We start from the raw sequence: 12,900 nt of genomic DNA, 5'->3' as shown, positions 1-12,900 counted from the left end.
CATGTGTGTTAATATGTCATTGGTCAAAGCAAGTCGCATAGCTAGGTCTAAGAGGGTGGAATTATGCACTCCATCCCTTGGGAGAGCCCTGGAAAGCAGCATAGCAAAAGGCCTTAGATAAAGGGAATGGTAAATGATTGGACCCATTTTTGCAATCTAGCACATGTTCTCATTTTATAGATGGAGAAACTGGGACTTAGTAAGTGGCTTGCCTAGGATCACATACATATTAAGTGACAGAGCTGGAATATGGACCTGGGTTGGTCTTTTCTCAAAGCTGGAGCTCTTAATGATGTGCTATAAATGCAAGATTTAGAAACTAGCTCTGCCTCCAACTCCTGTCCAGATCTGAGCAATCTTCTAACTCCCTTTTTATGCATCTTCACCAATGAGGACAACATGCAGCTGTTAATGTTATGTAATGAAAATGCTGCAAGGAGTAATTAATGTTAGCAAATTCCCTGAAAAAGTGCTAGGTATTATGATCAAAGAAATATACAGGCTTTTTAATCACTGCTTGACCTCATTTTACATTTTGTAGTTTTTCAAATGTCTCTCACCTGCAATGGTTTAGAAATGTACTGAGTATAAAATCTTTTCATATTCTCACTTCCCCTCCCCCACAAATCATCATAGCAGTGCGCCAATCTTCCTACATTAATAGTAAGTATAAATGAGAATAAAATCCTATACAAATTGCTTTTTAAAAAATCTGACAGTAACATCTTTAAGACTGTCAATAAAATTGTACATTTTAGCAATTGATAAATGTGAACTCTAAGCTGGTAAAATCCAGTCTTTATATCAACTCCCCTTTCAACAGATGTGTTCTAGTCTAGTTTTGCATTGTAACTAACTACTACTGTTGCTATTCCTTGTATTAAGTCATTGTCATGGTACATGTTTTGAAGAAAGTTCAGAAGTTTTATATACTTCTGTTGACCCTAGAAGCAAAACAGCAGAAGGACACATTCAGGCATACTACTTGCCAAAAAGCACTCCTAAAGAAGACATTTCTGGTGTACCCTTTGACTCTTGGCCCTCTGGTCCTGTCCTGGACCTTTGACAATAGAACAGAGACAAGTTTATGCTTCTCAGGGGAGGATATTTTTTTACAGAGCTCTGAGGACCATTGAAGGTCCACCAGCATTTGTGTGAATGCTCTGTGGGTCCATAACAATGTTGGAAACCACTTTAGAAATATGGAATTAAGGAGACTATGAAGAGGAAAGGGGAACATTTGGAGAGAGGTGATGCTGTGAAGATGAAGGGCCATTGGCTCTGAAATAAGGGGGAAGAACGAGGCTGATAAGTTTCAATCAATGTACAAATGATTGGGGAGACTGAGAAATTAAATTCAGATTCTTTGTGAACATAAACATTTGGGGAACATGACTATATGCTGTATTTCCTCATCCTAGCACCTAGCACATACTTAGTGCTCAGCTGTTCTCCCACAAGACCATGAACTCGCTGAGGGCAGGGACTATGTATGTCCTGAGTGGTGTTATCATCACAGGAGAGCCCAAAGCACGGTATGTAGCATGCACTACGTAAATATTTGTTAGTCAAATGTCCCAGAACCAGCTAATACTTCTGTCGATTTCCTCAAGCAAAAACTCAGAAATTGCCTTTATCTCGTGCAACAAAAGAATAACCTATGAGTTGGATGTAATGTGGGAATTAAATAAAATATAATACCCATATTTAATTGTGTCCTGAAGGAAACGTTTCTCATGTGGTAGAGAGGGAAGGAAGGAACATCAGTGTAATAAGTCAAGGGACCTATCTTCTTGTTGCAGATCTGGTTTTGATCTTGGTCACATGACCCAACAGCAGCTTACCCTGTATATAATATGAACAACAAATGATGTGTTACATTTGAAAATACTTCAGAAATAAACGTGCCAAATTAACACTAGGTACTAATAATCACTAAGACACAGTTAAACTGAAAAGAACTCCAGATACAGGAGGCAGGCAGCTGCCCTGTCTTTTGTCTTTTTCATCTTGTGTGTGCACGACTCCAATGTCTATTATAATGCATGGTCAACAGTTGGCACTTGGGATGTGTTTATGGAATTAATTAAGGATCCTAAACCGCAACATAGAATAAAAAAGATGCTCTCAGGTAGTTATTCTTATTTATGGGTGAAGATTTTCATATGATTATTATCATGCAGTTGAATTGTTAAAATTTTATATAAGTTATATAGAGTCTTAAGGCAGAGTTTCTTCCCTCAAGAAACTTCCTATCTCATTGGTTCACAAGACTTAATTAGCTCCTCTCCCCTCATATTAAACAGTAATAAAAGGCAATACGAGAGTCCTTTTGGATATAGGGAGAGACATTTATTTTGGCCAACTTAAGTGGAAAAGAGAAAAAGGGTGGGTCACAGAAATGAAAGAAATGTGGAAGAGCCAAGTCCAGGAAGACCAGAACCTATATCTCCGAAGATCAAGGGGGTGGGACTGGGACACAGGCTCACCAGGACCCTGCAGCCAGGGTGGCTTAGCTCCATCTATTGTCTCTTTTGGTCACTCTATTCAACATTCATATTTTAAGGGGAGAGTCCAGTTAGCATGACTAGGGTACATCCTCACTCGCTGGCCAAGAAGGAGCAATTAGGCAAGATTGCATGAAGCCGGTACTGTGTAGTTCCTCAAAGCATAACTTGGGTGCACCTCTGTGATACAGTGGGTCCTGTTGACAGTATTACAAGATTTCAGAGAAGAGCAGTTCTGAGACTTCACAGGTGAAAAGGGACTCACGCTGGATCTTTAAGGATGGGTAGGACTGAGATAAATGAAGAAGAGGAAAGATTTCAGGTGGAGCCACATAAGGAGCTAAGGTTTAGAGTTAGGACTGAGCCCAGTGTGTTCACCAAAGTCCCAAGTGTCAGAGAGAGAGAAGATAGGCCCTTGGATTTGTGTCAGTAGAGAAGTGAGGGTAGATGTCAGGTTTAAAGGAGAAATAAAAGATTTGGGCAGGGACACTGTTAGTGTAGAACTAACTGAATAGCAAAATATTCAGGGAGAGTATAGGGGAAAGCTATGTATTTTTGAACGACAATCAGAAAAAAATAAGTTGGAAGATGCTTCTGGGAATAAGATTGAGAAACCAAGCAAAGGGGTAAGTCTTTTTTTTTTTTTTTTTTTTTTAAATTAAATCTTTATTGTTCAGATTATTACATTTGTTCCTCTTTTTTCCCCCCATAACTCCCCTCCTTCCAGCTCCCACCCCACCCTCCACCCTCACTCCCCACCAACTGTGTTCATCCATAGGTGCATGATTTTTGTCCAGTCACTTCCCGCATCTCCCACACCCCTTTTTCCCCCAAGAATAGTCAGTCTATTCCCTTTCGATGTCCCTGATTCTATTATAATCACCAGTTCATTCTGTACATCAGGTTATTTATTCACTTGATTCTTAGATTCATTTGTTGATAGATGCATGTTTGTTGTTCATAATTTGTATCTTTACCTTTTTCTTCTTCTTCCTCTTCTTAAAGGATACCTTTCAGCATTTCATATAATACTGGTTTGGCGGTGATGAACTCCTTTAGCTTTTCCTTATCTGTGAAGCTCTTTATCTGACCTTCAATTCTGAATGATAACTTTGCTGGATAAAGTAATCTTGGTTGTAGGTTCTTGGTATTCAGCACTTTGAATATTTCTTGCCATTCCCTTCTGGCCTGCAAAGTTTCTGTTGAGAAATCAGCTGACAGTCGTATGGGTATTCCCATGTAGGTAATTGAGCCTCTTTCTCTTGCTGCTTTTAAGATTTTCTCTTTGTCTTTTGCTCTTGGCATTTTAATGATGATGTGTCTTGGTGTGGTCCTCTTTGGATTCCTTTTGTTTGGGGTTCTCTGCGCTTCTTGGACCTGTAAGTCCATTTCTTTCACCAGGTGGGGGAAGTTTTCTGCCATTATTTCTTGAAATAGGTTTTCAATATCTTGCTGTCTCTCATCTTCTGGCACTCCAATGACTCTGATATTAGACCGCTTAAAGCTGTCCCAGAGGCTCCTTACACTATCTTCACACTTTCGGATTCTTTTTTCATTTTGCTTTTCCAATTGGGTGTTTTTTGTCGAATCTTTGGTTTGATTATTGTACTCCTCTGGTCTGCTATTGGGTATAATATTCTTTATTTCAGTCCGTGTATGCTTACTTTCTAATTTCTTTATCGTAGCATTGAGGGTCTCATTAGTTTTCGTGAGGCTCTGCACAAATTTATGGCAAGCCCTCAAAATTGCGATTCTTAGCTCCATATCCTCCATTTCTGTCATGTTTTTTTGTCTCCGCATCTTTTATGCTTTCTTGGTGCACCCCCTTGTGGTCTCTGTGCGCAGTCTTGTTCTAGCCAAGCCTTAATTGTTGTAGTTAACACTAGAGGGATTTGACCCCCAGGCCGACTGGCTATAGGAATCAGCTGTATGGAAAACGTCTGCCTTCTGGGGAGGCGCTAATCCAGCCTTTGCCTGAGGCGATCGGCAAATGGCTGTGCTCAGGGTTTGGGCGGGGTGGGATCAACAGGGCGGGCGGAGGGAGCAGTTATGGCCACGCTCAGTCCCGTTCCCAGAGGCTCTGCTTCTCAGAACCCCGGCAGCCGCTGCAAACCTCGGAGAGAAAGCTGCCCTCAGGTTCCAACTGATGCCGGATAATCCCGCTTCTCCCGTTTGAGTCTGGGTCCCTAGAGACTCGCCTGGATCTGGAGCCCAGAGTCTGAGACTCACTCCCGACAGAAAACGACAACCGCGCCCTCAGCCACCAGCCCGCTTTCGCGCGCACCTCGGTACCTTTGTATTTTCCACACTGCGCCGCCTCTGAGCCTCGATTTGCTGTTCTCTTTCCTTCTAGTTGTAGAGTCTCTCTTCAGCCAGCCTTCCTGTGGTTCTGGGTGATGTCCGTTCAGTCTTTTAGTTGTATTTTTGAAATGGTTGTTTGCGGCAGCGGTCTCCGGTGTTTACCTACGCCGCCATCTTGGTCTCCCTCCCAAAGGGGTAAGTCTTGAAGAAGAAGAAAGTCACCACTTGTTCGGATGCTGGACTAGTAATGGGGGCTGAAGAGGGTGTAGATATCAGCCCAGTGATTTAGATGACATGTTAAATATACTAGATCTTAGCAACATCAGGTAGGAGCCACTGTCGAGTGAAGTGGAACAGTGGTGGGTGAGGACTCAAAGGCGAAGATGTTTTGGAATATTCAGTGTGGCCAGAGTGCTTAGGAATCAGTCAGGGGTCAGTGAAAGATCACAAAACAACATCTCTGCCTTGGTTAAAGTTAACGTGAATTTGAGTTGTGTTTCCAAATGACTGGATGGAAACTCCTTTTGGTTAATATTTAAAAGCTAAGGTTTCCAAAATGTTGGAGCCGATTTTAAAGATAAGGGAATTTATTCAGGAATTTAATGTTTGTTCCTAGACTTAAAGGATTATTGGAAATATTTGGAAGACAGCAGATTGGCATATTTTATTTGGGATGGTTTGCATCTCTCATTTATATATGGAACAGTTGCCACAGAAGTCTCTTGATCTTATATCCTTTTCACAAAATAAATGTATTACTAGAAACATCAGACACATTAGTGTTTGACTAAGCACTGAAATAGCACTGAATAGAATATCTTTAGCCATTTCAACCCTCTTCTGTGCCTGCACATTATTTATGCTGGAGTTATCTCAAAAATGGATTAAAGGAGAAAGCACGAATCTACAAGCAATCCTTAACCTCAAATATTGGTCTATGTCATCACATTTAAGCAGTTCAGAATCTGCTTAGAACAGACCAGGGTTTGGCTTCTCTTTATGCCTTTGAAAGAGCCAACATTTAAAATTTATCAGTGATCCAGATCCTCACTATGACTAAGTCACCTACTGGTGGCCCTTTCTGTCTGCTTAAGACAATACACAAATAATCGCTCTATGTCATACATCTATTTCTGCAAAATTAAAAGTAAACCAAAAGCTCTTTGCTACAAAAAAGGCCTATGAATCATGTTTCAAGAAAAAACAATCCCTCATTACCTATTTGTTTTGTAAGTTTAAAATTCCATGTATTGGCCCTAGCCGGTTTTGCTCAGTGGATAAAGCGTCAGCCTGTGGCTTGAAGGGTCCAGGGTTCAATTCTGGTCAAGGGGACATGCCCGGGTTGCAGGCTTGATCCCCAGTAGGGGACGTGCAGGAGGCAGCCTATCAATGATTCTCTGTTATTATTGATGTTTCTATCTCTCTTCCCTTATTCTCTCTAAAATGAAAAAAGAAATAAAATAAAATTTCATGTACTGGATTTACTTACAATGAGATGCATCGGTAGTTTAGAAACATAGTTTGTGGGGTATCTACTTGTTCTTAATTGTAACTGTTCACAAGGAATAGCCTAGTCATTGATATGGCTAATTGTAACCAGCACAATAACAACTACTGCAAATTCTATTGGTTGAGTTTTCATTAATTCTTTATGAATATTGTCTATTGAATATAGATAATCATAATAGAGATAGTAGTGTAGACAATCATAGTCATATGAAGTAGGTATTATTATGATGACCCATTGTATACATGAGCAAACTTTAGCTTATGAAGATTAGGTAACTAGCCTGACATCACACAACCGGTGAATAACAAGGCCAGAGTTGAGTCTACATCTGGATGGTCACAAAGCCCATGCTTGTACCATACATGATCATTTCCTGACTTAATTAATGCTCCTGTATAAGACATTATGCTATGTTCTTAACCAGAAGCCTGTACCCTTGCTGGTTGTTTGTCTTTAATATTTTTTAAATTAAAACCTTTTAAACTTTTCATTCCAAATTAATTTTAAACTTTAAAAAGTTGCACAAACAGTATGAAAATTCCTGCATATCCAGATTCCTCAAATATTAATCTTACATAGCTATAGTACAGTGACCAAAATCAGGAAATAAACCTCGATACAATTCTATTATATAGTCTACAGACCTTATTCAAATGTCACTAGTTTTTCCACCAACGTCCAGGATCGAAACCAAGTGACAGGTTGCATTTCATTGTCATGTCTCCTTGGTGTCTTTTAGGGTCAGCTCTACACTTGCATGACCCTCAGAGCAAGTGCCTCTTCAAATTTTGCACCCTAAGTGCTTGGCTTGCTTCATCCCAGTCCCTTTTGTGTAGAAGAGTTGCTCAGCCTTTCTTTGACTTTCATAACTTTAACACTTTAAAAAATTACTGGCCAGTCATTTTTGCAGAATTTTCCTCAACTTGGGTTTGTGTGATGTTTCTTCATGAGTAAATTTAGGTTGTTCATTTTATTTTCAGTTTTTGTTAATCCTCACCTGAGGATATTTTTCCATTGATTTTAGGGAAAGCGGAAGAGTGAGGGAAAGACAGAGAGAAACATCTATGTGAGAAAAATACATCAATTGGTTGCTTTCTGCACGTGCCCTGACCAGGGCCCGGGCCGGGGAGGAGCCTGCAACCATGGTATATAACCCTAACCGGAATCAACCCGGGACGCTACGGTCCGCAGGCCGACGCTCTATCCACTGAGCCAAATCGGCTAGGGCTAGGTTGTCCATTTTTGATAAAAATACCATAAAGGTTATCTTTTGATCAGCACATCATTCCAAGAGGCACAGGATGCTGACATGTCCCATCGCTGGTGATGTTAACTTTGATCATTTGGTTATGGTATCATCTGCTAGATTTCCCCTCTGTAAATGAACTATTTTTCCTTTTTAATTAATAAGCATTTTGTGGGGGATCTACTTTGAGACTATGCAAGTATCCTGTTTCTCATAATACCTTTGACACTAATTTTTATCATTCATTGATAATTCTTTCTGAAACAATTTTACTATAGTAGTTGAAAATGGTGACATTCTTTTTTCATCTTTAATTCTACATTTACTAGAGTTTTACTGCAAGAAAGAGCTTTCTCTTCTTCCCCATTTATTTATGTATTCAATTACTTATTTATCAGTATGGACTCATGGATTCTTATTATATCCTGTAGGTTATAATTAGTTACCACCATTATTTATTTTGTTTGTTCAAATTGTCCCATATTTGCCCAGAAGAGGCCCTTCCATTGGCTCTAGTGTCCTTTTGACATGTTGCCATCATTTTGTTTTAAAGCACTTACTTTCTGGCACCACAAGATGTTCCAGACTCATCGTGTACTTTCCCTGTCCAGCGATGGCAGGAGCCATTTCACCTTCGGATGGACAATGGTGTCCAGAAACCAAGATCTTGGCACCAGGTGCTCTTACTGCTACTGGAGCATCATTGCTTCTAGTTTCTTTCAGAGGAAAGAGCTAGAAATATATGTGAGCATACGCATACTTCTGTATCTATTTGTAATCTATCTTTCTGTAAATGTAATAAAAATCATTGCCTCATAGTGATACCTCCAATTCCAATAGACCACTACAAGGTTTATTCTAAACTTACTCTTTATTTGTGGCTTCTTTCTCAGACAACGATAAAACTGGCTCTGTTAGCCGTAAGTATAATCACTTATAGTCATTGGTCAATACTAGAATTTACAGAAAGTGAACTCCCATATCCCTGTAAGTACATTTGTATATGGCTCGTCTTATCTGTAGTTTCAGTGTAGATAGTGAAAATACTGTTTTTCAAAGTAACTGAGGTTAGTTAGCTCCTTTTTCTCCTTCCCTTTCTGTGTGGTTGCTATTTATTAGCTCTTATATAGTTAGGTTTATATGTGTGTTTGTTTTCTCTGCTGGTTATCAACTTATTGCCCTTTATCTCCAAATTCAAATCCACTCTTCATTGTTCATTGTCTACTTTGCAATAATGGAGCTGGAACCCTTTTTTTGTTTTGTTTTGTTAATCTTCATCCGAGGATATTTTTCCATTGATTTTTAGGGAGAGTGGAAGAGAGAGGGAAAGACAGAGAGAAACATCAATGTGAGAGAAACATTGATTGGTTGCCTCCTTCATGAACCCTGACCAGGGCCCTGGGCTGGGTAGGAGCCTGCAACTGAGGTACATGACCTTGACCGGAATCGAACCTGGGACCCTTTGATCTGCAGGCTGACACTCTATCCACTGAGCCAAACCCATTAGGGCTAGGGCTAGAACCTTTAAGCATTTCTCCTCTGTAGCATGCATGATGTTATGATTTGTCAGTGAAGGGCCCTGGAGAGACTACAGGAGAGAGGGCCTTCTCTTCCTGATTCTAGAGTGCTGCTGTTTATGCCCTCTCTCTACCATAGGGCTGCCGGTAGTGTGTGGGAAAACCCGGTGCTGCTCGGCCTTAGCTGCTTGTCCAGACCATCTAGTCCGTTAGTGAGCTCACAGCCTGGCCCCAGGGACCAACTCACTGTGGCCCTCCCAACATGGTATCACACACTCTAGGCCTCTTGCTGCTCTGCTGGGGTGCAGGCTTCCAAGGTCCCAATTCCTTTTGTGTGCCTGTCTGCAGGCTTGTCTACTTGTACCCCAGGGGAGTGCTTTTGGCTTGCTGGCCCTGGCAGTCCTTCCTGCCAGCCTCCAGCCTGCCTGCGCCACAGAGGATATTTCCTGCTTGTCTGGGGAATATGGGGCAGCTCCGGCCAAGGCAACCCACTGATTTTTAACATTCACTGACGGTCTCTACCTACTACCTCCCCTTCAATGAGGCTGAATGTCATTCCTGGTGAGGGGCCCCTTCCAAGTTTCTTCATTCCTCAGGCTTTCTCTCTTTCTGCCCTAGAGTATTCTTTAGAGTTCTCTTTAACCTTTACAGTTATTTATATTCATTTATATTTTGCTTTTTTTTTTCATGTAACAATATATCCTAGTAAGCACACCATATCAGTTCACAGAAATATTTATCATTTTTTTACAGCTGTATTGTCCTCCATTGTCTGGATGAATTATAGTTTACTCAGCATTTTTAAAAGTATGCGAACAGTCACGCATCACTTAATGAGGATGATACATTCTGAGAAATGCATCTTAGGCAGTTTCATCATTGTGTGAACATTGCCGAGTACACTTACACAAACACCCAGGCTATATGGTATATTGCTCCCAGGCGAAAACCTGTACAGCATGGTACTGTACTGAACACTGTAGGCAATGACTGTAGGCAGTTATAACACAATAGTAAGTATTTGTGTATCCAAACATATATAAACAGAAAAGGTACAGTAAAATGTGGTTTAAAAGATAAAAAAATGGTGCACCTGTATAGGGCACTTACCATGAATGGAGCTTACAGGACTGAGAGTCACTGTGGGTAAGCCAGTGAGTGAGTGAGTGGTGAGTGAATGTGAAGGTCTGGGACATGACTGTACACCCCTGTAGACTTTAGAAGCACAGTACACTTTGCCTACACTAAATTTATAAAAAAATGTCTTTCTTCACTCACTGTAGCTTTTTTACTTCCTAAACTTTTTAATTTTTAAAAGCTTTTCAACTATTTGTAATAACTACTTAGCTTAAAACAAAAACACATTATTGTCCAGCTGTACAAAAATATTTTCTTTCTCTGTATTCTTATTCTATAAGCTTTTATTCTGCTTTTACTTTTTCACTTTTTTAAAGTTTTTTTTAAAAAATTAAATCTTTATTGTTCAGATTATTACAGTTGTTCCTCTTTTTCCCCCATAGCTCCCCTCCACCCGGTTCCCACCCCATCCTCTACCCTTACCCCCCTCCCACACACACTGTCCTCATCCATAGGTGTACGATTTTTTCCAGTCTCTTCCCGCACCCCCACACCCCTTTCCCCCTGAGACTTGTCAGTCCACTCCCTTTGTATGCCCCTGATTCTATTATATTCACCAGTTTATTCTGTTCATAAGATTATTTATTTACTTAATTTTTAAATTCACTTGTTGATAGATATGTATTTGTTGTTCATAATTTTTATCTTTATCTTTTCTTCTTCTTCCTCTTCTTAAAGGATACCGTTCAGCATTTCATATAATACTGGTTTGGTGGTGATGAACTCCTTTAGCTTTTTCTTATTTGTGAAACTCTTTATCTGACCTTCAATTCTGAATGATAGGTTTGCTGGGTAAAGTAATCTTGGTTGTAGGTTCTTGCTATTCATCACTTTGACTATTTCTTGCCACTCCCTTCTGGCCTGCATGGTTTCTGTTGAGAAATCAGCTAACAATCTTATGGGTACTCCCTTATAGGTAACTAACTGTTTTTCTCTTGCTGCTTTTAAGATTCTCTCTTTGTCTTTTGCTCTTGGCATTTTAATTATGATGTGTCTTGGTGTGGTCCTCTTTGGATTCCTTTTGTTTGGGGTTCTCTTCGCTTTATTTCTTTCACCAGGAAGGTGAAGTTTTCTGTCATTATTTCTTCAAATAGGTTTTCAGTATCTTGCTCTCTCTCTTCTTCTGGCACCCCCATAATTCAGATGTTGGCATGCTTGAAGTTGTCCCAGAGGCTACTTACACTATCTTCATATTTTTGGATTCTTTTTTCTTTTTGTTTTTCTGGTTGGGTGTTTTTTGCTTCTTCGTATTTCAAATCTTTGACTTGATTCTTGCGATCCTCTAGTCTGCTGTTGGATCTCTGTATAATATTCTTTATTTCAGTCAGTATATGCTTAATTTATTAGTTGGTCCTTTTTCATATCCCCGAGGGTCTCACTAGATTTATCGAGGGTCTTACTAAATTTATTGGCGGTTTCTAGAAAATTCTTGAAAAACCTTATAACCATGGTTTTGAACTCTATATCCAGTAGTTTGCTTTCCTCCATTTCTGTCATTTGTGACCTGTTTCTTTGTCTCCGCATTTTTTATGCTTCCCTGTGTTGATAGAGTGGCTTTGTGTGCTAGGTGTCCTATGGGGCCCAGTGATTCAGCCTCCCCAATTACCTGAGGTGGACACTCTTGGTGCACCCCTTTGTGGGCTGTGGTGCACAGTGTTGTTGTAGGTAAGCCTTGATTGTAGTTGGTATCACTGGGAGGAATTGACCTCCAGGCCAATTGTCTGTGAGAATCAGCTGTGTCTACAGTGGGAGAACTTCTGTGCTGGAGACACCCTTCTGGGGCAAGACTTGCTTCAGTGGGGCTTTGGTGCTCACTGAGTCTGCCCCCTGAGTGTGTCCCTTATGGATCTGAGGAGTCCTACTCTGAATGGTCCCACTCTGACCATTGGGTACACTGGCTTTTGGATCTCTAAGGAGGTGCTAATTTAGCCTCTGCCTGAGGCTACCCAGCAGGAGCTACAGAGAGATCTGCAGATTCCTCTTCTTTGTTTGGGGTTTGGAGGTGCCCAGATGAGGCCCAGCTGTGAAGCAGTGCAAGCTGCTGTGGGGCCTTGGGCCTTCTTTTGGATGTTCTGGGTCTCTCTGAACCAGCTGCAGTTTGTTAGGTAATTTTAGATTGCAAAGGGCCAGGCCATTCATATGCAAAAGCCTCTGGGCACAGCTTGGGTGGGGTGGGGTCTCAGGGAATCAACAGGGCAGAGCAAACAGCTATGGCTGATCCTCAGTCCTACCCTAAGAGGCCCTGCATCTCAGTGTCCAGCAGTAATCGCTGCAAGCACCTCTGAGAGAAAGCGGTCCTCGAGTTCTGCCCGATGCCAGACAGTCCAGTTTCTCCCCGTATGAGTCTGGGTCCCCAGAGACTCGCCCAGAACTGGAGTTCAGAGCAGTCGGGAGCTTGTGTCTCCCTCCCAATTGAAAAAGACAGCTGCATCCTCAGTTGCGAGCCCTTTCCGCGCGCCTCTGTACCTCTGCACTTTACTTCCGCACCTCCTCTGAGTCTCAGTGTGCTTTTCTCTTTCCTTCTAGTTGTAGAATTTCCACTCAGCCAGTCTTCCTGTGGTTCTGGATGATGTCCGTTTTGTCTTTTAGTTGTATTTTTGAAGTAGTTGTGTGAGGCAGCAATTTCAGGTGTTTACCTATGCCGCCATCTTGGTGTCTCCTACTTTTTCACTTTTTAAGCTC

The sequence above is a fragment of the Myotis yumanensis genome, unplaced genomic scaffold (genome assembly GCF_028538775.1).
Source record: "Myotis yumanensis isolate MYYU_CA2020_CCGP unplaced genomic scaffold, mMyoYum1.0.hap1 SCAF_6, whole genome shotgun sequence".
Taxonomy (NCBI): domain Eukaryota; kingdom Metazoa; phylum Chordata; class Mammalia; order Chiroptera; family Vespertilionidae; genus Myotis; species Myotis yumanensis.
The sequence above is the reverse complement of the archived record's forward strand: the minus strand, read 5'-3'. Positions refer to the sequence as shown.